The sequence below is a fragment of the Octopus sinensis genome, linkage group LG19 (assembly GCF_006345805.1).
Source record: "Octopus sinensis linkage group LG19, ASM634580v1, whole genome shotgun sequence".
Lineage (NCBI taxonomy): Eukaryota > Metazoa > Mollusca > Cephalopoda > Octopoda > Octopodidae > Octopus > Octopus sinensis.
The window spans coordinates 25,351,912-25,379,411 of record NC_043015.1 but is presented as its reverse complement, the minus strand read 5'-3'; the positions used below and the strand labels follow the sequence as shown (position 1 = coordinate 25,379,411).

Genomic DNA, 27,500 nt, shown 5'->3' with positions numbered 1-27,500 from the left:
TATACATCAGAAAAGGCATAATCCAGCATTACAGCAAAAAGAAGTGCAAATAATACTGGTTCCAAAACACAAACTTGTTTTGCACACATGCATACAAATTCATACACTCACCAGCCTTACCACTGCCACACCCAGATACACTGATGTCACCAATCTCCTGTCCAACCATGCAGTCAAAGAAACTCCCTTTTTCTGATGGAATTGGTGTTGGTAACTAATTGACATTATTCACTATAACACCATATGAGCCGCCTTGACCTGTAGCTGCCCATCTTCTGATAGCCTTCTTGAACTTCTTGGACCTCTTCATTTAGTTATTCCAGAAGCTTGAAGGAGTCAAGCTCCATTAGAGGCCTGCAGATCCTGAAGTAGCATGGAAACCAAATCAAACTGCTATAAATAATACATGTAACTTCTACTAGATGAGTTTGTCCACTCACTCATATATATGCATATATATATATATATATGTATATATATATATATATATATATATATATATATATATGTATATACATATATGTATATGCACAGCTTTGCATAGCCAGCCCCAGCCCATTCAAAAGTACCTTGGATCATAGGGCGACCTGCTGTGCTTGAGGAGACCTATTGAGTCAAGTACATCAACATCAAAATGAAAATCAAATGGAAATTGCAGTTGTGATACTGGTGGCACATAAAAAGCACCATCCGAACATGGCTGATGCCAGCACTGCCTTGACTGGCTTCCTTGCCAGTGGCACGTAAAAAGCACCAACTGATCGTGGTTGTTGTCAGCCTCCTCTGGCCCCTGTGCCAGTGGTAGTAAAAAGTACCCACTACACTCATGGAGTGGTTGGCGTTAAGAAGGGCATCCAGCTCTAAAAACACTGCCAGATCAGATAGGGGTCTGATGCAGCCTTCTGGCTTCCCAGACCCCAGTCCAACTGTGCAACCCATGCTAGCATGGAAAACGGATGTTAAACGATGATGATGACACACACACACACAAATGAATGTTGAATTTTTGAATTGCATGTTAATCTTAGTGTTATTGATTGACTCTGCTAAACTTAGCCTTGATGTGCTTGATATATGATTAAATATTTTAAATATTCATTCTCCATCTTGTTAAGTCAAGCTTCTAACTTCTGACCCATGCTTGTTTGTGAGGCTTTGAGTGTGGTCTGTCTTCACGTCAGGAGAGTGATGTTGATATTGATGGTGTTGTTAGGGAAGCTGTTGTTTTTAAGGTTAGTAGTTGTGGTGTTACTAGTGTGGCAAGTGTAATAATAATAATAATAATAATAATAATAATAATGATAATAATAATAATGATATTTATTAAATACTGAAAGCCTAATCATCATTGCCCAAGACCAGGCATTGAATACCAACTCAGCGGAAAAGAATATATTCTATGCAAGTGCAATGAACTTTCTGAAGAATTTGTGGGAAGAGGGTTGAAACCATGACTCACATTGTTAGTGCTTGTTAAAGTCTTGCACAGAAAGAGTACAGACGTAGACAAGACAAGGTAGCTCAAAACCTTCACTGGCTACTATGCCATAAATATGGATATGAGATTACAGGTGCTTGGTACCAACATACACCAGAATGTGTATGGAGGAAATGGAGGAAAAGGAGAAGGCAAACTCTTCTGGGACTTTGACTTCCAGACAGACAAGGTGTTAGAACATCAAAGGCTGGATATAGTAATCTTTAGGAGGGACAAACAAAAGTGCCTAATAATCGACATGGCAGTACCAGGAGATTGACATATCATCAGGAAAGAAAGAGAAAACATTGATACGTATGGAGAATTGAGAATTGAGATCACTAAGATGTGGCAGCTATGAGAGTCAACCATAAAGGTTATTCCTATTGTCATCGGAGCATTGGGTTCACAATACTGCCCAACCTGAAGAAACATCTGGGAACTTTAGCAATACTCAACAATCTAGATGTATTGCAAAAGTCAGCATTAATGGGAACTGCACACATATTGGGTAAAGTACTGTCTGTCTGAGGTCCTTGTTTTGACTTGACAGACAGTACAAACCCCACTGGTACACACAATATCCTCAGTCAGCAGTATTATGATACTGGATACTTTACGACATCTCAAATAATAATAATAATAATGATCCTTTCTACTATAGGCACAAGGCTTGAAATTTTGCAGGGAGGGATTAGTCAATTACACCAACCCCAGTATTTCACTGATACTTGATTTATTGAATCCAAAAGGATGAAAGGCAAAGTTGACCTCGGTGGCATTTGAATCCAGAATATAAAGATGGATGAAATTCCACTAAGCCTTGCCCAGCATGCTAATGATGCTGCCAGCTCACCACCTTATTAATAATAATAATAATAATAATAATAATAATAATAATAATAATAATAATAATAATAATAATATGATGATGATGATGATGATGATGATGATGATGATGATGATGATGATAACAATATGATGGGCTACACCAAATATTCTGCTCAATACAACAGATTTGCTTGTCAGTTGTTTGACCTTAACCAGTTGAGCATGTCCCTTGGTGGCTGACAATATGTGCATCTCTGATCAAGAGCAGAAGTAGTGGGGGAGCATCATAGCCGTGTGTTGAGTGGAATTCTTTGGGGTATGGGTAATTCACCTCTGGAAACATGGGTGTTTTGCTCAACATCCTTAAACAAACCCTATTCAGGGACATTTTGAGCAGAATAGGCTACTTGACCTGAAAAAATTCCAACTGGGCCCCACCTGCAAGGTCCTACACTGTTTATCATGATATGAGATCATCAGGTCACGCACATATGGTTGTGATACATGTGTACATTGGGCTTCGTATATTCGTTCCTCAGTGTCACTTTGATGGCATGCACTGCTCTCTCACTCAATAATAATAATCATAATAATAATAACAATAATAATAATAATAATAATAATAATAATAATAATAATAATAATAATAAATGCCCTGATGCAGTACCAGGCAGTGGCTCTCATGGCTTCTGATCTTAACTGATTGGAAGTGTTATCATGTACATTATTTTGTCTTGGTATAAAAGATGGGCTACAGCAAATATTCTGCTCAATACCACAGATTTGCTTGTCAGTTGTTGGACCTTAACCAGTTGAGCATGTCCCTTAGTGGCTGACGATATGTGCATCTCTGATCACGAGCAGAAGTAGTGGGGGAGCATCATAGCCATATGTTGAGAGGGATTCTTTGGGGTTTGAATAATTCACCTCTGGAAACATGGGTGGTTCTTTCAACATCCTTAAACAGCCCTTATTCAGGGACCTTTTGAGCGGGATGGGCTACTCAACCTGAAGAAAATTCTAACTGAGCCCCACCTGCAAGGTCATGTGCTGTTTATTTTGATATGAGATCACCATGTCGCGCACATATGGTTGTGATGCATGTGCCTGGTGTACCTTTATCAGACGGGTAGTCATGATGGGTATATTGGGCTTCGTATATTTTACCCCAGTGTCACTTTGATGGCATGCACTGCTCTCTCACTCAATAATAATAATAATAATAATAATAATAATAATAACAATAACAACAATAATAATAATTTGGATCTTGGAATGAAACAGTGGCACACACTGTTGCAGAATGTCCCAAGTTGGCACAAGAATGTAAGAAATGGAGGCATAACCAAGTTGTAAAAATTTTGCACTGGAAGCTTTGCTAGAAATGGAGATTTGAAGCTGGAGATGTATGGTATGAAGATCAGTTTGAAGGAGTGCTAGAATCAGAGAATTGTTAGATTCTGTGGGACTTTCCTCTTCAAACGGACAAGAAACTAGAAAATGGTAGACCAGACATAACAAAAATAGACAAGGAAAAGTGGAGTTGCCTACAAATGGTTGAAGATATTGGAATAGAATGCCCTGTAGAGCTTATACAGAAACTTTTTGCCTCTTAGGGACAGGAAAGATTATCAGGATGGCCTTAAGACTATTGAAAGATTATGGATACCTAAAGTTACAGGTAGCAACTCGCTACCTACATAAATTCTACCAGGAATAAGAACGGACTTGATTCAAAAGAATAATGATAATCGTTTCTACATAAGGCACAAGGCCTCAACATTTTGAGGGAGGAGACTAGTCGATTGCATTGACCCCAGTACTCAACTGGTACTTAATTTATTGACCCTGAAAGGATGAAAAGCAAAGTTGACCTTGACTGAAATTGAACTCACAACATAGTGATGGGCAAGATACTGCTAAACATTTAATCCAGCATGCTAACGGTTCTGCCAGCTTGCTGCTTTATAATAATAATAGTAGTAGTAGTAGTAGTAGTAGTAGTAGTAGTAGTAGTAATAATAATAATAATAATAATAATAATAATAATAATAATAAGGAGGACACCGGGGACGTTTAAGATGGGAGGACACCGGGGACGTTTAAGATGTAAGAAGGAAAATACAGAGCTCCGAAATCTATCCACAAACATCGAAAACAAGGACACCCTATGGAGCCAAAGATTTACTAACAAAGAATTGGACTATATCCGAGTAAGTAATATGAATTGAAATTTATTACTATTTTCGAAACGAAATGATGTATTTTGACTCGATATTATCTCCACCTCTAACACAACACATGTAAACATGCGTGGAACAACACAATCATCCCCGACCTCAAACACCATGTACAAAGGAACTACGAAGAAATTAAATGCCACCGATACTATTCAACCCAAGAATAACAATCGAGCGGTACGTACATTAAACCTACAACAAAAAATGTACGAAAAACTACACGTGCGAAATAATGTGACAACAGAAATAAACGGACCGGTACCCTACGAAAATGACGACCGTCAAAATAATGGGCCGGACGTTGTACCTCATGTCCCGCAATTAAAACCCAAAAGACGTAAATGGACACGTGAGGAATACATTTCTATCTTACACGCATACTTCACAGCAATGCTCTACCCACAAAATGAAAATACAACAACACATACATATAAAATATGGAAGGAAAATAATAGAGATATAGACTTGGATACAGCAATGAACCCTAATAAATTAGCTAACGTACAAAGATACATTCTCAAAGCCAAAAAAATATCAGAAATAGAATAGAACATTTAAAAGAAAAAATACACCAGGAAAATGTAGATAGAAGCCACACAACAATGCCCAATAATATAAACACTGAAACTGTAAAACACGAAGACAAACGCAACATTCCCAACAAACACGATGTAAACAACGAAGGGGAGCCTAATGATTATGATAATATAAAAAATAAAATAATCAAAGAACTAAAAACCACAGAGCTCAAAATGGACCACCGACCATACCTCCCAAGAATAAAAATAAACGCAATAACAACACCAATTATAAACAACATAAACCTAGCCATCACTGAACTAGCCACTGAAACAAAAAAAAGTGATATCACTGAACTAAATGACTTGATATACGCAGCAGCCACTGCAGCCACAAAAGAAGCTGGATACTCACCCAAACCATCCCAAACAGGAGTACCACCACCCAAACAAACCCTGTGGATAAATAACATCCAAAACAAAATAAAAAAAATTAGAAAAGACCTGTCGATTCTTAATGAAATCAGCAAACAAGCAACGCTACTGAACAACAAAAAGAGAACAAAAATGCTCCGCAAATATAACATCACAGAAAAAGATTTGACGTAGATGAAAGAAAAGCTGAAGCAAGATATCCTTGCCAAAGCTCAAAGGATCCGCCGGTACGAGAAACGCGAACGCTTCTTTGAACAGAACAAAAAGTTCAACTCCGACCCCAAAAAGTTCTACCAAGAACTGGGCAAAAATAAAATAGAAGTTACTGCAGCACCAACGGCAGAAGAATTGGAAGAATTCTGGAAAGAAATATGGTCGGCGAACGAACAGCCAAAAAAAAGGAGTATGAAAATAACAAACTCGGCATCTGAACAACTTTGGACCCCCATAACAACTGAAGAGGTCACCCAGGCACTGCAAAGACTAAGCAACTGGAAGGCACCTGGGCATGACAAGATCCCCAACTTCTGGTTGAAATATCTAACAGGAATGCACAAAAAGCTGGCTGAACACTTTAACAGCATACTAGCAGAGCCAGAGACAATGCCTGAATGGCTCACGAAGGGGAAAACCATCTTAATTCCCAAATCAAATGAAACAACAAAACCAGAAAACTACAGACCAATAATCTGTCTCCCTACTATGTTCAAGGCATTTACTGCAGTGATATCGCAAAGGCTGAACAAGCACCTGGACGAAAACAAACTGTTCCCAGAAGAGCAGAAAGGATGCCGCAAGGGCTCATATGGCTGTAAAGATCAACTAATGATTAATAAAGCCGTAACTGAAGACAGCCACAGAAAGAAGAAAGGCCTCAGTATGGCCTGGATTGACTACAAAAAGGCGTTTGATAGCATCCCCCACACATGGATCCTCGAAACACTAGCCATTAACAAAGTAGCACCAACAATCATAAAATTCATAGAGCATTCTATGAATAGATGGCAAACAGTCCTACACCTCCAAACAAAAGAGGGACTCATGAAAACCAAAGACATCCCCATTAGAAGAGGAATATTCCAGGGAGACACGCTCTCTCCACTCCTTTTCTGCTTGGCACTGTCACCTCTATCTGATATGCTAAATAGAACTGGATGCGGATATAAATGTTACGGCAAAACGATCAGCCACCTTTTATATATGGATGACCTAAAACTATACACTGCAAATGACAAACAGCTGGAAACACTATTAAAGACAGTTCATGGATTTACCAAAGAAATAGATATGAAATTTAGATTAGAAAAATGCGCCAAAGTAACCATGAAAAGAGGAAAACTAGTTAAGAGTAACAACATCACACTAGATAAAACCAATGAAAAAAAGAATTAGACCAAAGCCAAACTTACAAATACTTAGGAATCCATGAACTAGATAAGACACAACACACACAAATGAAAGAGAAAATAAAAAAAGAATATTATAGACGAGTTAGATCAATACTAAAAACAGAGCTCAATGCTAAAAACAAGATAATAGGTATCAACACTTTAGCTGTCCCAGTTATAAGTTACAGCTATAATATCCTTAACTGGACACGAAATGAACTGTCCAAAATAGATAGGAAAACAAGAAAAATACTGACAGGATCTAGGATGCATCACCCAAAATGTGACATAGAAAGACTATATATACAACGTATAGAAGGTGGTAGAGGTCTTATACAGCTGGAAAACTACTATGAAATAACCACCATAGGACTGCAAAAATACCTACTTCAGAAGGAAGGAAAACTGATCCAGATAGCAGCAAAACACGAGCAAAACAAAAAACTGTTCTCAGTATTTAAGGAAGCTGACAAATACAAACAAGAAATCATACCACCTAATAAACACAAAGAAGAAGAAGAAGATGATGAAGAAACAACAAAAGCTATAAAACAAATGAAATCCAAACTAAAAATAGAACAGCAACGAGCCATGATAAAACGATGGCAAGAAAAGCCCCTTCATGGTAAATACTGCACTAAACTAAACGCAAAAGAAATAGACAAAGAAAAATCCTAGCAATGGTTGAGAAGCTCAGGACTCAAAGCAGAAACAGAGGGATTTTTAATTGCAGCACAAGACCAAAGCCTCCCCACCAGAAATTACCAAAAACATGTAATGAAAAGAAATATTACAAGTAACTGCAGAATATGTGGAGATGGACAAGAAACAATAAATCATATTATCTCTAGCTGCCCAGTCCTGGCTAAGAAGGAATATATCCACAGACATGACAGAGTTGGAACCTACATACATTGGAAGCTATGCCAACATTATGGAATAACAACAGAAAAAAGATGGTATAGGCACACACCAGAAAAGGTCACAGAAAACGAGAAAGCAACCATACTCTGGGATATGCCGATATACACAGATAGAGAAATTAAGGCCAACAGACCAGATATAGTTGTCAGAGACCATGAAGAAAAAAAATGCTTTCTAATTGATGTATCAATACCGGCAGATGACAACGTGACTCTAAAAGAAATGGAGAAACTCTCAAAATACAAAGACCTGGAAATAGAGGTAACTAGAATGTGGAACCTGAAAACAGAAACAATTCCTATCATAGTAGGTGCATTAGGCATGATAAAAAAATATTCAGACAAATACATAACAAAAACACCAGGACTTACAAACACATATAACATACAGAAAATTGCACTACTAGGCACTGCACACATCCTACGCAGAACACTTTCCATACAATAACCATCAGAGCATCACAACAAATCACAGCACATACCCAAGGCACACAGAGCTGCACTCGGTAGTAAAGTGAAAGCACGCTATAAAAATAAAACTACTGAATAATAATAATAATAATAATTGCAACCTTTGTTGTTGAGATTTGTCCTCAGGCCACACTTGACTAGGCAGACCTAAGCTCACACAAAACATTCATGACACAATTACATCTGTTACATTTGTGACGTGTAACATGTAGCTGAAAACTATGATATTTACACTTCCATCTTCTGCAAGCTTGTATAATGTGATTTAAAGAAAACTTGACTGCTGTTTCTTGCAGTTCACGTGGCCATCTTACCTCTCTGAGTTTCTTGTAGTGAAAAGTAGAACACAGAGCTCAGCTAGCTATGCATGGTCTGTAAAGAACAGACAGGAAACTGAAAGAAGAAAAATAATACTTTCATTTATCTCCAGACAAAATATTAATGTAACTTGAAAATATTCATTGACAATTATTTCCTGCTCCTCTTTCTTGAATGTGTAAACCAATTAATCTAGGATTTGTGTTTGATTCTGTTTGGTTAAGCAATCATTTAGTTATCTATTTATGAAGTTCTTTTTTTTATACTTCTAAGCCTCATAGGAATGGCTGTTGGGTCCATTTCCAGTGGATAAGCAACCACATTTCTCCTTCTCTTATTTATGACATCTCAAAAATAATTATTACAATACTATTCTGCCTGTTTCATCCATGTGTTATGCTTACTTCGAGGCAGGTTATAACTCAAGTGTAGAAATATATGTATAGAGAGGGAGGAAGTGGTGAAAGAGAGACAAAGAAACAAAACAGGAATGGTGGAATCAGCAGAAAGATAGAAAGAGAAAACAATATATAGAGAAAGGGGGAGAATATCTATATTAGAGAGAGAGAGAGAGAGGTCTGTTTGAGAAGGTGAGAGTGAGAGGGAAGGTCTATATTATTAGAGAGAGTTGGGGAGGATAAGGTCTACATTATTCTGCATTTGTGTGTTCAAATTGCAGGCAAAGTCGAAATGTTTAACAATGAAACAATGTCATAACAGATATATCAATGGTGCAGAAAGCTTCTGCTTAACCTAAACATTTGCTTATAAAATATGGGCAATGAGAGACGAGAATAGCTAACAAGGGAAAGAACGAAAAGGATTACTTTTCAAGAAAAGAAACTATTAAAAGTAAACATGTACTCCAAGTAGGGTGTGCAGTACATGTGGTGCATTGCATGTGGCTGCATTTCCCCAGCACTAAAGTAACAAACTGCTTAACTTTCTCTTGATTATGTTATGCTTACATCAAGGGCAGTTATAACTTGAATGGAGAAATATATACATATATCTACATATGGTGGTTGCCCCCTCGTTATCGAGTATGGCCATTGCGCGAAGCTTAATCAATGTTGTTATCATGCAATGCCTATGCAAGAAGATTTTTTTTTAAAGTGAGGAAAGGCTGTACACTGAGTCAATCCCACTCACTAAGCAACAGCAGCCATAATCCGAAACGAAGAACAAGTCAACATCATCGGTAACCACTGAGCCGCAGGTTTTATGTTGGAGTTATCCCAGTTACCTGAGTTATCTTCTCCTAGAAGGATGCCCTAACAAAGGCTAGGAGTCCTACACTCCCAATGGTTTAACCACGCGATCGGGTATTCAGTCCGATTATTTCTATGTGCCCGCGCATGATACAGCCTTAAGACATTTATTGGATGGCCGTTGACTCTCAAGAGTTCCTCCACTCTTTGATGGGTTTTGTTTTTCATCCCACAGGGTGTCCAATAAACACCCTCCTCACCAAGCAAGCCTGGTGGGGTTGCCGGTTTAGTCGCCGACAACCTGACCATGCAACAGGTTGTACTGGGTTACATGTTACCAGTAGCATTCGAAAGTGACCTGACATATCTACATATACATACATACATACATAATATATATATATATATATGGACTGACTCCTGTGCAGGTGGCACATAAAAAGCACCATTTGAGTGTGGCCGTTGCCAGTACCGCCTGACTGGCCCTCATGCCGGTGGCACATAAAAGCACCCACTACACTCTCGGAATGGTTGGCGTTAGAAAGGGCATACAGCTGTAGAAACTCTGCCAGATCGGATTGGAGCCTGGTGCAGCCATCTGGTTCACCAGTCCTCAGTCAAATCGTTCAACCCATACTAGCATGGAAAGTGGACGTTAAATGATGATGATGATATATATATAGAGAGAGAGAGAAAAGGGAGAAAGGGAGATAAAGAGAGAAACAGAACAGGAGTAGTTGAATGAGGGAAAAGCAAGAATGGGAAACACAAGAAGGGAGAGAGAGAGAGAGAGAGAGAGAGAGAGAGAGAGGAGGTCTATAGAGGGAGGGTGAGTGGGAAGGAGAAGGTGGATATTATTCTGCATTTTTATGTTAAAATTGCTGACACAATCAAAATGTTTAACATAATGAAACAATACCATGAAGATCTATAAATTTACACTTTCAAAGCTGTGCATCATTTACGCTATCATTTGCAACACTTTACTTTCCGAGTTCAATTCTCGCTGGGATCGAAATTGCCTTCGCTGCCTCTAAGGTTGATAAAACAAAATACCAGCCAAGTACTGGGGTTGATGTCATTTACTAATCTGCTGGCCTTGAACTTACCTTGAAACCATTATTACAGCTGTTGTAGTGTGGTGCGCTGGCAGAATTGTTAGAGCAGTAGGAAAAAAATTCCATGTGGTAGTTGATCCAGCTATTTATGCTCTGAGTTCATATTCCACCCTGGATAACTTTGCTTTTCATCTTTTCTGATTCAATAGAATAAAATATCAGTAAGATCCTGCATTGAATGCCACTGATTAATTTCCTCCCCTCAAAAAAGTACTGGCCTTGTGCCAAGTCTAAAACAATTATTCAAAATCGTTATAAGGGTGCTGGATTAGCAGAATCATGTGACTCTTGCACAGAATATCTTGCAGTATTTTATTTGCAGCTTTACATTCTGGTTTCAAATCCCATCAAGGTCAACTTTTCTTTTTAGCCTTCTGGAGCCAATAAATTAAAGACCTTGATGGTATCTATTAATCCTTCCACATCTACCATTCCATTCCTTAATATAAATCTTGCAGGAAAATAAAATAAATTGGTTCACGTTTTTAATGCCAACTCTTTTGAGACCACCTTCGGTTCTGTGGCACTAACTTTGTTTTAAAGTGATCTTAATTAAAAGCTTCTAATATAAGTTAATGTTAAGTTATGTAACAAATAGCAGCTTAATCATGACAGTTATTCTTCATTTTCACTAAATTCTTCATTAATTTCAAAATTAATTAAAACAAAGGCAGGTGTGTTTTGATAGAGATGCAGTAATGAATGGGTTAAATACTTAAGTAAAAGATATTGCAAGTAAGAGGTGATAATCCTCTTAGGCAACCAGATTATCTACATTGGTAAAATAGCTGCTGGTACCTTGCTACTACATTATCCCCTGAATTCATTCTGATACCAACCTGCCTAAAATTGCCCTGATTCTATAACAACTTTCTGTTTTAAATTAATCTAAATTAAAATCTTCTGTCCAAATTAATTTATATTCTAGATGTCAGCTTATTAATCACAGTTGTTTTTACATTCTTCACTAATTTCAAAATTTAATTGAAACAAAATCAGTGAATTTCTACAGAAATATATGAATACATGGGTTAAGCATTGTAAATGTGTCTCAGTCTATGTCCTGATATAGAAATCTTTGCATTTTCTAATACATGAGCAAAATCACAGTTTGGATAAAATAACTGGTACCACTTTCTTAAACCAGTACAAGACTGGTCCTCTTTAAGAATTAACCCTAAAAGACTGACTAGAAACATTTGATTGATGACAGTAAGATTTGAAATAAAAAATAAATGGAAACAGAACAAAATAACACTTAATATTCTTTCTTTATTTGCCATTTTACCAATTCTGTCATCTTCTGACTTTTGGTTAACCCTTCAATATCCAGATTGGTCTGTCAAATGTGATGCTTATTTGTTCACTTTGTTTTGAATTAATCATGCATTATCTTGTGACTTCAAGATTTCAATGACATGATTGTTTATTTTTAGAATGTGGATGGGAAAGGCCAGATCTGGTCAGTTTCAACATAAAAAGGCAGATTATTTTGGGCTGAATATGGCCAGTTTAAATCTAAAGAGTTAAAGTATTATAATAATAATGGCTTCAGATTTTAGCACAAGGCCAGCAATTTCGTAGGAAAGTGTAAGTCAATTATATCTACCCCAGAGATCAACTGGTACTTATTTTATTGGCCCCAAAATGATGAAAGGTAAAGTTGAGCTTGGCGGAATTAAAACTCAGAAAGTGAAGACAGACAAAATACTGCTTAACATTTTGCCCACCGTTTTAACGATTCTGCCAGTTCAGCACCTTAGATAACCATAATAATATTAATAATGACACTGCCACTCTCCTCACTCAATGCATCTCTCTCTCTCTCTCTCTCTCTCTCTCACATATATATAGACACACACACACACACACACACACACACACACACACACACACACACACACACACACACACACACACACACAGCAATGTAATCTTCAGTGCTCTACAAGCCTCAATTGTTTATCTTTTTCTTCTGGTTTTTGTTTCTAATTATTTGCACCATTCTTCAGTAAAATCAAAATGTACAATAGTATTCATATTTTGATTGGTTTCATATGAGGATAGTCATCATGTTTGTTTGCTAATTGAAACCATTATAACTTTCACTCTTTGAGTGATGTTCAATCAAAAGGCTGGTTTTGCAGTGATTTATGTAGAGTGGTGCCACCACAATTTTATTGTCTTATTCCATTACATAGTTGGCTAGTAATTATTCAGTGTTTTTTTTTTGGTTTTTGTTTGTCCTCTTGCTTTTGAATTTGTTTCAGTGTTTGTTTGGTTTGGTTGGTTATGTTTTTGCTTTGTTTTCATAGTTGTTCCCTCTATGTCGCTCTCTCCTCTCTCCCTCCCTCTCTCTCTCCTCTCTCTCTCTCTTTCTCTCTCTCTCTTTCTTCTCTTGTATCTCTGTCACTTGTCTCCCACTCTGCGATACAGCTGATGCTCTTGATTTTCAGCAATGAAAACATACCTCGAAAATATCAATCATGTGTAGTTTTATTAGCCATAAAACTATACACATTGTTATAACACTTATGTTACGCATACGTGTGTGTGTGTGTGTGTTTGCGTGTGTATATGTGTGTGTGTGTGCGTGCGTGTGTGTGTGTGTGCACATGTGCAAGTGTTAGAGAGAATCAGAGAGAGAGAGTGATAGGTCTTGTGGCTGCAGGGTTAACTTACTGAGCTGTTTGTCAATGACAAAGCCACAAGTTTGATATTTATGAATAATGTTTCAGAAGCCGAGGCCATGGTTTAGATGGATGGATGATGACCCAATTATTTTCCATGGCTTCCTCAGAGTTGGGAGAAGAACAGAAGCAGCAGAGATCTGTTTGAAGGAGTTCCAAACCTGGTGGAAGGAAAGGAGAACATTTTCCTGAGACAAAAGCCCTGGCCCATGCATTTGCTTCTTGGGCAGATGGTATCCAAGGCCACATAGTGGTGGCAAACCAGGTGAACAATTAAGTCTGCATCCAAAACATTTTACTATATAGGTGCAGGAGTGGCTGTGTGGTAAGTAGCATGGTTACCAACCACATGGTTCCGGGTTCATTCCCACTGCATGGCACCTTGGGAAAGTGTCTTCTACTATAGCCTTGGGCTGACCAAAGCCTTGTGAATGGATTTGGTAGATTGAAACTGAGAAAAACCCGTCGTATATATGTATATATATATATATGTATGTGTGTATATATGTTTGTATGTCTGTGTTTGTCCCCCCAACATCACTTGACAACCGATGGTGGTGTGTTTATGTCCCCATAACTTAGCTGTTCAGCAAAAGAGATCGATAGAATAAGTACTAGGCTTCCAAAGAATAAGTCCTGGGGTCGATTTGCTCTACTAAAGGCAGTGCTCCAGCATGGCTGCAGTCAAATGACTGAAACAAGTAAAAGAATATGTTCATCATAATTTAGAGAATTCTAGTAGTTTCTCAATTATTCTGTTGCTCAAGACTTAATTGCAGTTAAAGGAAATCTTTCTAGGGGATGGAGGAATTGCACAAATATAATGGAATTTCAAAAAGCAACAGTAATTTAGGGCATACCGAGTATTGCTATCAATAACAAATAAGATCCTTTCATGAGTTTCACTCTGATGCATCTGGTTCAAATGAATGTTTATCTTCCTTCTTGTAAGTCCACTGAGGTTCATTATGGATTCATTATTGGCTCATTAGAGTTAATCCTGTGTAAGGGAAGAGTAAAAGGTGTTCAAAAGGTACCATTTCTTTAGTAACATTAAATCCAATTTCTTTTCTTTTTAATAACAGAAAAGACAGAAACAACAGCTTAAGAGAACTTATTTTGTCACAGACCATCGGAGACAAAAGCATAATAAAATGATGAGAGTAATGAAAAGGAATGAGAGATACCAACAAGAATTATGAATTTATTCTGTCAGGTGGAAAATTCTTTTCAAAGAAGAACCCTTTAAAAACACATTTAAAAAAAAAGAAAAAGAAAACAAACAATGGAAAGAGAGTCTGTAACTCTCTTTGTATTTGCTGGATTTTCAATCTCCATCCATGGATATTTCTCTGACCTAGTCTCTTGATATTTCAAACTCCATCTCACCATTTCCCTTATCCTCTTACACTATGTCTATCCATTGATCTTCATCTCTTTTGCCCCTTCTCTTTAAGCATTGTCCCCTTGCTCTTCATTTACTGAGTTCTCTTGATTTTTCACTCTCGTTAATGTCTTATCGCTCCTTCGCTCTTCACCCTTTGGCTTATTCTCTCTTGCTCTCCTTTACTCTCCGCCCTTCAACTTATACGCTGCTCTCCCTCACTCTTTGACCTTCAACTTACTCTCTCTTGCTCTCCTTCACTTTCCACCCTTCAACTTACCCTCTCTTACTCTCCTTCACTCTCTACTCATTGACTTATTCTTCTCTGCTCTCTCTCACTCCCCACCTATCACAGTCTTGTAGGACTCTCATATTCCATTTATCTTTTACTTGCTTCAGTTGTTGAATTGTGGCCATGCTGGGGCATCACCTTGAAGAGTTTTCATCAAACAGATCATCCCTGTGTTTTACTTATTTATTTGTTTTGAAGTCTGTTACTTATTCTATCAATCTCTTCTTGCTGAACCACTAATCTACAGGGATGTAAAGATACCAATGCTGGTTGTCAAGTGGTGAGATGTGGATCAGACAGACAAACACATGTGTGTGTATGTATATATATATATATATATATATAGATAGATAGATACACACAAACACACATTTGTATGAAAGGCTTCCACACAGTTTCCATCAACCAAGTTCATTCACAAGGCATTGGTTAACACAGAAACACTAACTACCTAAAGTTCAACACTATGCGACTCAACTCGAGCGTACACTCCACTTTGCCTTTTACTCTTCCCCTATGTATATATATTTGTCAGACACTCTCTTGACCCCTTCCTAATTTCCTTTGTCTTTGATCCTTTATCTACTCCCCACTCAGCTCCCACCATATTTGCCTCTATTCAGCTGTCAGCAATTTACCTTCATGTTACAGTCCAGTGTGACGTGGAAATTCTCACTTCCTTGCTGCTGGACCTTACTAATGCTGTGAAGTACAGGCTGTCCCCAAAGTACCTGATGGATTTCAATTTTTAATAACTTCCTTAGCTTTACAAATAAATGCATGAAATTTTGATACAAAATAAAAGACATAATGGAAATTAATCTGCACTAGTCAAATTTTGCAACACCACTACATCACATGAAAAAGGACATTGGTTAAATGGCAGCCATTTTGAGCTCCACACGCCCGTGCTCTTTCCAAAACTTGCACTGTCAAAAGTTTCAGATCCCACTTCTTTGATTTCTCTGTTAATGTTCTCCTTCAGTTGCACCAGGGTCTCTGGTTTGTTGATTTAAACCTCTTTCAGCTGCCCCCAACATGAAAAAATCAAGGCCAGTTGATATTATTCTCACTCCAAAGCATTGCTGTAGCAACTGCATTGCTTCTCTTGCAGTATGAGGAGTTGCCCCATCTTGCTGGAACCATGTGTGAGGTCTACACACACGACACCGGAAAAAAAGCAAATGTTATGTAATGAACTTCATCAGCTTACAGTTGTTTCTGCTATAAATGTGGGGGACTCTTATCTTAGTTGGGTACCAAGATAGCATCTTATGGCTTCATTAGAGCCTTGAATATGAGGTGGACTTTATTTGGGAAAGTTATATTTTCAGAACATACTGCTGTTATGAGTGATAATGTTTATGTTGCTGGCTATGGAAACTTCTGTCCCAAGATATGTCTTTGGTGAAACATATATATAAATACATATGTGTGCGTGTGTGTGTGTGTGTGTGTGTGGAAGATAGATACAGTAGATACATGGATGCATACACTTATGAACGTGTGTATATATATATATATATATATATATATATGGCAAAGGAAAGAAGGAAGATAGAATATACATAATGATCACTATGAAAGTGACCGTGCTTTACCAGTAACCTACCAGGTGTAAACCATTCATTTTAATATCCGTTATATGTATATATGTGTATATATATATATATTTATGTCAGGTCACTTTCAAGTGCTACTGGTAACATGTAACCCAGTACAACCTGTTGCATGGTCAGGTTGTCGGTGACTAAACCGGCAACCCCACCAAGCTTGCTTGGTGAGGAGGGTGTTTATTGGACACCCTGTGGGATGAAAAGCAAAACCCGTCAAAGGGCGGAGGAACTCTTGAGAGTCAACGGCCATCCAATAAATGTGCAATTTTTTTTTTCTTAAGGCTTAAGGCTGTATCATGTGTAGGGACATAGAAATAATTAGACTGAATACCCGATCACGCGGTTAAACCATTGGGAGTGAAGGACTCCTAGGCTTTGTTAGGGCATCCTTCTAGGAGAAAGTAACTCAGGTAACTGGGATAACTCCGACATAAAACCTGCAGCTCAATGGTTACCGATGATGTTGACTTGTTCTTCTTTTCGGATTATGGCTGCTGTTGCTTAGTGAGTGGGATTGACTCAGTGCACAGTCTTTCCTCACTTTAAAAAAAATCTTCTTGCACAGGCATTGCACGATAACAACATTGATTGATTGATTAAATTGATTAACTAATCCATGATTGTTGATGGCACTGTGAGTCTCAACTGAATGGCTGGCTGTAGCCTTAAAAAGCAAAAAATCAATGATGTACAGTATAAAAATAAATGGCAGTAAGGACTCTGAAACCACATAAGCTGAAAGAGTCTGGCTCGACAGGGGCTCCAGAGCATCACAGTCTGAACCCGGCCATCATCATGCTACTGGGATAGAACCAAAGAAAATAGTGAATATTGGCTGTTGGAATGTACAGACACTGCTTGACCGCAAGTCCTCTGAACGTCCTGAAAGAAGGACTGCGGTTGTTGCGAAGGAGTTTCAATGCTATGATCTTGACATCGTTGCTTTATCGGAGACGAGATTACTTGGAGATGGTCATCTTACAGAATCTTGTGGAAAATATACATTCTTTTGGAAAGGGAGGAATGAAGAGTTTAGAGGAGAAGCTGGAGTGGCATTTGCTGTTAAGACTACTCTTGTGGACAAGTTGGCAGAATTCCCAATCGGAATTAACGAGTGTCTTATGTCCATGAGAATTCCTTTGGCTAAAGGAAATTCTTTGACCTTGGTGAGTGTGTATGCTCCAACTATGTGCTATACTGATGACGAAAAACTTTCTTTCTACCATGCTTTGAAGGGTATTATAAGAAATATCCTTTGGGCAGACAAAGTCATTGTACTGGGTGACTTTAATGCTAGAGTGGGTAGGGATTTTAAAACATGGACTGTAATTGGAAAGCATGGGGTGGGGAAGTGTAATAGTAATGGCATGCTTTTGCTGCAGATGTGTGAGAAGCTGCGTCTGTGTGTTACCAATACCATGTTTCAACAAAAGAATAAGCTTAAGACTACATGGATGCACCCTGCATCTAAAGAATAGCATATTCTGGATTACATCCTAGTTAGGGTGCGTGACAGACAGGATGTGCAGTGTGTTTGTGTTCTTCTAGTACACGCAAAAGTGAAATTAGTCACAAAACATAAAATCCGAGCTACAGGGATTACCCTGCCTAAAAGACTGAATGTTGATCGTCTTAGGTATAATAGTGTGAAGAGAACTTTACGAGAGGAAATGAATGCTGCAGATATTGGGGAGGATTGGCCGACCCTTAAAAAGTCAGTTTATGATATAGGCAAGAAAGTTCTGGGATTGATACAAAGAAAGCATCAAGATTAGTTCAAAGAAAATGATGAACATAGATTTATTGGCTGATAAAATGCGTACTTTGTCATGCTATTTGTCAGCAAAGCCACAAGAAAGGGAAGTAATGCATAGAGAACTCAAGGACGTAAAATCACGTGTGAAACAAAGGCTCTCTCAGATGAGGGATACGTGGTGGAGTTAGAAGGCTGATGAGATACAGGCGGCATCAGATTCCAATAACACAAAGCTGTTGTATGGTCTCTTGCGAGAAGTTTATGGACCGATGTCTTCCCTGATGACACCACATCAAAGCAGGGATGGTAAAGAACTTCTTTGTGATTCACAAGGAATTCTGTGAAGGTGGCAAGAACACTTTGATGAACTTTTGAATCAGCAGTCTGTAGTTAGTGAGGATGTTCTCAATCTCATCCCTGGATTGCCTGTGAAGGCAGCACTCACAGAACCACCAAAGTTGGAAGAAGTTGCAATGGCTGTCTCAAGGTTGAATAATGGGAAGTCTCCGGGTATGGATGGCATACATGCGGAGTTGTTACAGCATGGTGGTGAGAAAATTCTGCAGAAACTTCACTCTTTGTTTGGTAAGGTATGGACCAGCGAATCTGTACCTGAGGACTGGAGAGATGCAGTAATGGTGGTCCTGTATAAGGGAAAGGGCAACAGGAACGATTGTGGTAATTATAGGGGAGTATCATTGCTGTCTGCTGTAGGAAAGGTTTTATGCCGGATACTTCTGGATCGTCTGCTGAAATACATTGCAGATTGTGTTCTTCCAGAAAGTCAATCTGGCTTTCGTGTGGACGTGGCACTGCTGATATGATCTTTTCAGCTAGACAGCTTCAGGAAAAGTGTGTGGAACAGGGTTTGGATTTGCATCAGGTTTTTGTCGATCTGACAAAAGACTTTGATATCGTCAATAGAAAAGCATTGTGAAAAGTCCTCCAGAAACTAGGGTGTCCTGAAAAGTTCCTTGCTTTGGTTAGGTCTTTTCATGAAGACATGAATGGTAGGGTGAATGTTAGAGAGAAAATGTCGGAGCCCATTTCAATACAAAATAGAGTGAAACAGGGGGATATTCTGGCACCGAACCTATTTTCCATATATTTCGCGATGGTGTTCTGTATTGCATTCAGAAACTGCAGATACGGTGTTTACATCCATTATAGAACCTTTGGCAGCATATTTAATATCAGGTGCCTTGCTGCAAAAACAAAGGTATTTACCTCTATCATAAGAGACCTTTTGTATGCAGATGATTGTGAGCTAGTAGCGCACACAGATTGGTATGCAATACATTTTGAATGCGCTCTCTGATGCTTGCACTGCCTTAGGATTGACAGTCAATCTCAAGAAAACTGTTGTCATGCATCAACCTGCCCCTGGTAAGCAGTATAGTGTACCAAATATCTATGTGTATGGTAAACGACTTGATGTAGTTCATCAGTTTGTCTACCTATGAAGCACTATTAATAGATATGGCAATTTGGATGATGAAATTCCATATAGAATTAGGAAAGCAAGTGTTGCTTTTGGAAGGCTAGAAAAGCACCTCTGGAGTCGGCGAGACATATGCAGAAAGACAAAGATAAAGGTGTACAAGGCATATGTGCTCCCTTCTCTTCTCTATGCCTGTGAGACGTGGGTCACATATCGATACCACCTTAAACAACTGGAACATTTCCATCAGATGTGCCTCAGATGGATCTATGGCATTAAGTGGAAGGACCACATCAGTGATCTTGAAATATTGGAAGGCTCTCGGTGTGAAAGTATTGAAGCTCTTGTGTTAAAGCAAAGGCTCAGATGGTGTGGTCATCTGGTCAGAATGAAGGATTCAAGGATACCAAAACAACTCTTTTATGGAGAGTTAGCTAAAGGAGAACGACCTCCACATAAACCAAAAAAGAGGTATAAGGACTTGCTGAAGGCTTCCTTAAGAGATGCTAGCATCTCTCCTGACACACGGGAAGGCATAGCTATTGATCGTAGCAGGTGGAGAAGGATTGTGCACGAGGGGACAGCTACTTTTGAGAAATCTCAAGTTGCATATGAGAAAGTAAGGAGGGATGTCAGGAAGGGCATCGCTGTTACACTTCCAGAAGGGAAGGGTCTTCCTTTGATGTTGACATGCAATGTCTGTGCAAGACCCTGCCTCAGTAAAGCTGGACTCAAGAGTCATCTTCGTAGTCATAAAACAAGACAGATGAGTGACAACCTGGCCACTGGTGGTGGTGTAACACACCATACTAATCATATCTGTCGGGCATGTAGAAAAGAATGTAATTCGGCAGGAGGACTTAAACGACATGCAAAGGTACATGAAGCCCAGTTACAACTACAGCGGGCTATTGCCAGTAAAGGTTTTAGTTGCCAATTTTGTACAAGACATTTTTAGCTGGGCTAAAAAGTCACATTCAATCACAACACCAGTAACAGTTAAGCTTTGTGCAATGGCCATACTCGATAATGAGGGGACAGCCATAATATATATATATATATATATATATATATATATATATATATATATATATGCATATATATATATATATATATATATATGCATATACATATATATATATATATATATATATATATATCTATATATATCCATATATATATGTATATATATATATGCGTGTGTGTATATATGTGCATATATATATATATATATATATATCATCATTGTCCTCATCATTCAATGTCCGTTTTCCATGCTGGCATGGGTTGGACGGTTTGACTGAGAACTGGCAAGCCAGAAGGCTGCACCAGGCTCTTGTCTGATCTGGCAAAGTTTCTACAGCTGGACACCCTTCCTAACATCATATATATATATATATATATATTTATAAATTATACATCTACCCAACTAATGCTTTGAATATGCAATTATTGTATTGGGAAACAGTTAGCCAGAATATTCTCTGCTGAAAAGCACACAAAGTGGGGCCTGTTTCACTTATTTTATTATCCAGTCACCACTTGAAACATTTAAAATTCTGGCAGCTGTAATAACAATGAAAAGGAGAGGCCTTAGAGTTTGTTTTCTTTGTTGGTTTTCGAAAGGTCACTGAGTTATGAAATTTGAATCGATAAACAAATATCTCAATTTTCCAAGTCATCTAACTTGAAACAAATGAATAAAATAAAAATACAATAGTGATAATAATGTGAAATGTCTAAAAAATATTTTTAAAAAAGTAATTTTAATACTACGTCATTTTGTGCCAAACTTCTTCTTTAAATTGATGACTGGCAGTTTTCTTCCCCCCACCCACCCTTTTTGTCCTTTCCCCTCTCTGCAAATCTAGATCTTATTCTTATCCTCATTTATCAATCATTATAATTTGTGTTGTCAGTTATTTATATTACAAGAACATTTTTGTTTTCATAAAGTAGAAAGTTGGAAAAAAGGAGAAAGAAATTATTGATTTAGTCAATTTCTGATGGTTGCGTAAGAACTTGTGCTGGTTTGGAAATGGTTTTGGGAATTATTCATTTGCAATCACCATCATCACCACCAACACCACCATCATCACTGTCATTGTCATCGTCACTATCATCACCACCACCACCATCATCATCATCACCATCATTGTCATTGTCACCACCAACACCACCATCATCATCATCATCACCATTTGATGTCCGTTTTTTTCATGCTAGCAGGGGTCGGATGGTTTGCCATGAGCTGGCAAGCGAGAGCATTGCACCAAGCTCCAGTCATTTGTGTTAGCTTGGTTTCTATGGCTGGATGTCCTTCCTAACACCAGCCACCACTTTACAGAGTATATTGGAATCTTTGTATGTGATGTCAGCATGGGGGCTTTTGATGTGGCTCCAGCATTATTCGTTTCTATCTCTCTCCAAGACAGTCAAAGTTATACCTATTAATGATATTCATAATCTATATCAATGGCTCCTATTAAAGTTTGTTACCAATTTTATATTATTCTTTAGTCAAAAAGAGAAGGGTCAGTACCATCACTCTTTAGTATTTCTAAGGCTGGTGGGAGTGTGTCCTCAAACCAGAGACCTGGTCCAAATGCTTGTATCAAAGTGAGCCCCATTTTTTGGCACCCCTAGTCACCAGGTGGCCATATTAAATGGTGCATTGATAAGGTCTACTACCCTAGTAGTCTATGTTGAGATTGGAACCCAGAACTCAAACAGATGGAACAAATAATGTAAGACATCTGATCTGACATTCTGACAGTTCCATTATCCAGGGTCCTGGATTGATGTTTCATTTTATTGATTCTGCACCAAAGATTGAAAGTCAAAAGTTTTACCTTGGTAGGATAAGAACTCTGATCATAGAGAATTGACACAAACATTGCAAAGCATTATGGCCAACACTCCAAAGACTCTGCCTGATTATGTTGTTGCTGTTGTTGTTATTATTTATCCCAATCATCCATAGTTGTACAGATTTAGGATCAAAAGTATTCCACCCATGGCCATCCTCTCTCACTTTCAGACATTGTCAAATACACACCTCCATTACCCAATGTGTCCCTCCCAGTTGAAGATGGTTGGGGAAGTGCTGTTTGGGAAAGATTAGACTGCTATTTCTAGCTACCAAGTAGCCACATACAGACCTGTGTGGCAGATCATTAGTGGCTGAGCAATTAAACATAAATGGTACGTTTCATTTGAGAACCACAACTATTGTTTGTTTAGCCTCAAGCCAGCTGTGATTTAGTAGACCTATGATCAAAGACTTTCCTGTTGTGACCACCCCATTGTGTTTGCTATACTCCATCCATTCAGTCCTTGTTATTTCCTTAGCTTTCACCAAAGTTCAACTTCCACCTCCAATGCCAATATCTACTTTCCTTGTTTCAGGAAATCTACTATAAAGGTTTTTAGTTGATCGTATCAATGACTGAACCCCACAATAAGTTCCCCAATGCTTATTTTATTTAAGTTATGTAATTACTTTAGCATTTCTGTTTGTCACACTTCAAGCTGACTGGACAAAAAAACAAAAACAAAGACACTGTTTTATTTTCAAGCAGTGTCAAAGTATACATCAATTTCATGAGAATCCACCATCATGCTATGTATTACAGATCTCACTGGTATCTCTACCAACACAGAGTGGGCTCTGATCCACAAAGTGAGATAAAGTTAATACAGTTCTAGATTTAAGAGATAGGAATTATTTACATTATTTACATTTAACAGATATTTATCCTCATCTTGTTTGTTAATACAACGTTTTGGCTGATATACCCTCCAGCCTTCATCAGGTGTCTTTGGGAAATTTCGAACTTGGGTATTTTTCGATGTTGTTGTTATTATTATTATAATCATTATTATTATTATTATTATTATTATTATTATTATTATTATTATTATTGTTATTATTATTATAATTTTTATTATCATCATTATTATTATTATTATTATTATTATTATTATTATTATTATTATTATTATTATTATTATTATTATTATTATTATTATTATTATTCAGGTCACTGCCATATGCCACTATGCCATATGTCTGTGGGCATATGGCATAGTGTTTAAGAGCATGGGCTACTAACACCAAGATTTCGAGTTCAATTCTAAGCAGTGACATGAATAATAATAATGATAATAATAATAATAATAATAATAATAATAATAATAATAATAATAATTATTATCAAAAAATACCTTAGAAATGAGAACCCAGGTTCGAAATTTCCCCAAGACACCCGATGAAGGCTGGAGGATATATCAGCTGAAACCTTGTGTTAACAACAAAGAATATGAGGACAAATATCCGTCTAATGTAAATAACGAGATAAATTTCTCAAGAATATCTTATAACCTCCTCCTGAATGATAGGAAGCCTCACCACCATTACTGTCTCTATTTGTACTGTGGTGTCTTCAACCACTTTGGTCTCAGTTAATCCTTCCCATACCAATGTACCTGGTGACATGAAACTTTTCGAGGGCAGGCAGTGGGATGACTATCAAATTGATAACTGCTTTATTGACTTATAACCCCAAGTTCAACTCTTCCTGTAAATGTAGCCGGAGATCTTTCAGTCGAAGGGAAGTTTTTGAAAGATCCTTCAATGAACATAAATAGTTTGTATCTGACCAATAATATGGCAATTTGTTTTTATTGATGTTTTAATCAAAAAGGAAGGGACATTCCTCACAACATTTTCAGGCCCTCCTTAATGATTTAAAGAGCTACTTAGATGAAATTACTTCTGGCAAAAAACAGGTTGGAATGAATTGACCCAGAAGCATTGATGACAAAGTTCTCACAACAGGAATGACTTTGATGATAAATCTGCAAAACCAGATCCACTCTTGAGCTAAATAATATCACCAACAATGAAGGCAAGGAAAGTTTCCAAAAGATTTTCACATTTGTAGATAAATGCTTGTGGAAACATGTGGCCCAGTGGGAAGAGCATTGCATTCACAATTGTAAGATTGTAGTTTCAGTTCCTTGATCAAGCTGTGTGTGCTTGAGCAAAACACTTCATTTCATGTTGGCCCAGTCCACTTGGCTGTAAATAAGTTTCAGCAATAGTTGGGAAGTTAATATTGTGACAGACTTGTGTCCTACCCAGTGGAGGATGTTGCAATTTCAGTCACTTATACATCTTGGAAAATGGGTTAAGCTCCAGCTGAGAGTGACCCTAATGAGATTGGATGGTCAGCCTGCTAGAAATAGCAGCTAAATTGACCTCAAATCATACCATGTCAAAATTTAGCTAAGTGATTAGAGCATCAGATGTTTTGTTTTGAGGTTGGAGTATAAATTAATACTATACATGCACATACGCAAACGCACACACACACACAGCATAAGTACACATATGCTTACAATTTAGTTTATATATATATATATATATATATATATATATATGCATGCATGCATGCACATTTATCTATAGCTACCAATAAACATGAACACATATATATATATATATATATGTGTGTGTGTGTGCATGTGTATATATATATATATATATATGTTTGTCTCCAACATACTGCTTGTCATCTGAATGCATGTTCTACCCTTATTTTTATTTTCTAAGGGATAAAAAAAATTCTCATTTTGTCTATGAGTTGAACTTGTCTGAACTCTTTGATAATCATTTACACATTTTTTTTCATGCCCTAACATCGATTAGATTGCTTTCTTGGAATACTGCATTCTTACATGAATAGGAATCTGTTTGCTCTGACCTCATGTTTTATGTATGTAATCAGGTTAAGCTTTCTGCTGCTGTACAGGTCTGTATTATTTTTGAGGGATATTTTTTTTATTTGTGAGCTAACAGACGTGTGAATGACATGATCGTATTACGTAAATACTATTGAATTCATAGAAGGTAGCTTTCTTCACAGAAGAAGAAACTGTTGCTGTTTGTCTGCAAACGTTCTTTCCTCAGCTATATTATATTAAAACCTGAATATTTGATTTCACTTGTAGTAATTCACCTCTTTCAAACATATTCTATAGATTTCTTTTTTCACTTTTTTGTCACATTGAAATGTATTTTACATTCATGACCGAGTCATATATCTCACAAAACAAATTCCTCAAGTCGACAAGATTTAAATAGGCACTGCAGTTTTCTGTCAGAATTTGGTGCTATGTGCTATGTCACTGAATGTGATGCTGAAGTGCTGAGTTCAAGCGTGACCTCCTTGTTAGCCATGAGATGTAGGTAAGAGCCACCGAGAAGATAGTCCAGTATTTAAATTATTTACATTATTTACATTTGACGGATATTTGTCCTCATCTTGTTTGTTGTTAGCACATTTCAGCTGATATACCCTCCAGCCTTCATCAGGTGTCTTGGGGAAATTTTGAACCTGGGTTCCTATTGCTATGGTATTTTTCTTAACCACTATGCCATATGTCCACTGGCTTATGGCATAGTGGTTAAGAGCATGGGCTACTAACCCCAAGATTCTGAGTTTGATTCCAGGGACTGACCTGAATAATAATAATAATATCGGAAAATACCAAAGGAATTAGAAGGCAGGTTCGAAATTTCTCCAAGACACCTGATGAAGGCTGGAGGGTATATCAGCCAAAACATTGTGTTAACAACAAAGAAGATGAGGACAAATATCCGTCAAATGTAAATAATGTACATAATTCCTCATCTCGTAAATAAAACACTGTAGTCCAGTATTTGTTTACATGTCAGAGTTTGTGCCATTTGTTTAGATGTCAGTAGTTTGTGCCATTTGTCTCTGGAACAGGTTTTTGATTATGTGAAACAAGCACCAACTTATATATTGTTATCCACCCCTTTACTGAATTAGTTAAACAGGTACCTACCACCAGGTAGTTATTTGGATATTTTACCCTATTTTAAGTGCTTCTGATGATAGCAGCATTGAGACTAAGTTTGTGACACACACGCACAAAATACAGATAAAATTGTGTCTAATGATGTAATGTAATAGGTATATACAATAAACACAATGATGGAAATAGCCTTTATTAAGGATATTTCTTAACTCTTTCTCTCTGAAGATGGAATAGTTGGTTTTATTTGGAAATCTTTGCTCAATGAGATATGCACCAAATGCAAAGCTATTCTAGAAACAGCTATAGGAGACTTCTTAATCTCTTATTTTCTCTAACAGTTATGTTTGAATTATAAGTTGCATCCTCTGAAGTGATAACCACATGTTTTTTCAGTTCATTCTTTCTTTTTCATACACACACACACAAACGACGTTGCTAAATATACCAAACAGCAGCCTGCTATCAAGGTAGCAGCTGCATCCTGTACACTACACATAGACGTAAAATTAATGAAAATAAGTCACTTCAACTGTATTACAACT

The 27,500-nt window shown here is 37.5% G+C and overlaps 1 protein-coding gene and 1 long non-coding RNA gene across 2 annotated transcripts in view; one reads left to right on the top strand and one right to left on the bottom strand.

The window, feature by feature from the left end:
* The window catches only part of LOC115222188 (coiled-coil domain-containing protein 39-like), a 1,476,917-nt gene that overhangs the window by 178,272 nt on the left and 1,271,145 nt on the right, over positions 1-27,500 (top strand). The window lies entirely within an intron of this gene.
* The window catches only part of LOC118767217, a 22,212-nt gene continuing 5,360 nt past the window's right edge, over positions 10,649-27,500 (bottom strand). The window contains exons 2-4 of the long non-coding RNA XR_005003123.1: positions 20,920-20,928; positions 17,916-17,918; positions 10,649-10,762 (exon numbers count right to left, since the gene is read on the bottom strand). This is a non-coding gene — a long non-coding RNA (uncharacterized LOC118767217). The remainder of the gene's footprint in view (positions 10,763-17,915; positions 17,919-20,919; positions 20,929-27,500) is intronic.